Below are 1,168 nucleotides of genomic sequence, written 5' to 3' on the forward strand. Positions count from 1 at the left end.
TTTTTAGTAGAGACGGGGTTTCACCGTGTTAGCCAGGATGGTCTCGATCTGCTAACCTCGTGATCCGCCCGTCTCGGCCTCCCAAAGTGCTGGGATTACAGGCTTGAGTCACCGCGCCCGGCCTCCTGCTCAGTTTCTATGACCCAGGACAGTTCCAAGGTCTTGCCCAACTGTAAAGAGGACTGGGAATGATAAACATTCCATTCCAGTGGGAGAGGTAGAGAGACAGGACTTTAGAGACGTTACTATGTTCAACACACAAAAGGGAACACTATTGATACAAATGCAACAGCAACATAAAAGTGTGTCTTGGGAGCACCTCTCCTAGCCAGCACTTGACCGTTCCTTTTTGCTATGTAACTGTTTCGGGTGCTGTGTCCTATTTGACATATGTCAGTGAGGATCCCTCCGTCTCTCAGGGTTGGCTCCTCATGGTTGCAAGGTGGTTGCCACTTTCCTTTGGTATCATATCCTCATGCAACTACATGAAAAGTCAGGAAGAAAAGATATTTTATTTACTGGTTTCTCTTTATGAGTATATTAATAAAGGTTAGGCTCAGAAGTATGCATTCACAATCTAAATTGCACGGTGGCTTAAATGCACAAGAAATAGTGTTAGCAGGTTGAGGGAAGCACAGATGTTATTACACTATTATGAATCAACTTATTATGGTTTTATGTTTCTTCCATTATTATACTCTTTAATCCCTAGGGTTTGATCTTCATTGCATGGTCCATAGTGGTCACTAGAGGCCCAGTAATTATACCTACTTTCATACAAGCAGGGAGAAGAAAATAAACAAGTAAGAAGAAAAAAAGGTCTCTGTCTTGAGGAAGATTCTTAGGAGCTGCCGCTGACTCTTTGCTTGCTTACCATTGTCCAGAACTCAGTGGTGCCATCTTACCTAGCTGAGAGTTTAACTGGGAAACGTAGTCCATATCATGGGACTATTGTCCCAGCTGAAAATCCTGTTACTCTACAAGGAAGGGAGAGTGGGCAAGCAGATGACTCATCATTTTTGTCATAATCATGGAAGAAGATGTTTTCTGAAATCCCTTAGGGAATGTTCCCTCTGTTCCCACAGCCAGAATTGAGTCACATGCCTGTAGAAGGATAGCTAGATAAAATGCAAGAAGTCCAATTAAATTAAAACTTCAAAGAATATAT

The sequence above is a fragment of the Mandrillus leucophaeus genome, unplaced genomic scaffold (genome assembly GCF_000951045.1).
Source record: "Mandrillus leucophaeus isolate KB7577 unplaced genomic scaffold, Mleu.le_1.0 Scaffold188, whole genome shotgun sequence".
Taxonomy (NCBI): Eukaryota; Metazoa; Chordata; class Mammalia; order Primates; family Cercopithecidae; genus Mandrillus; species Mandrillus leucophaeus.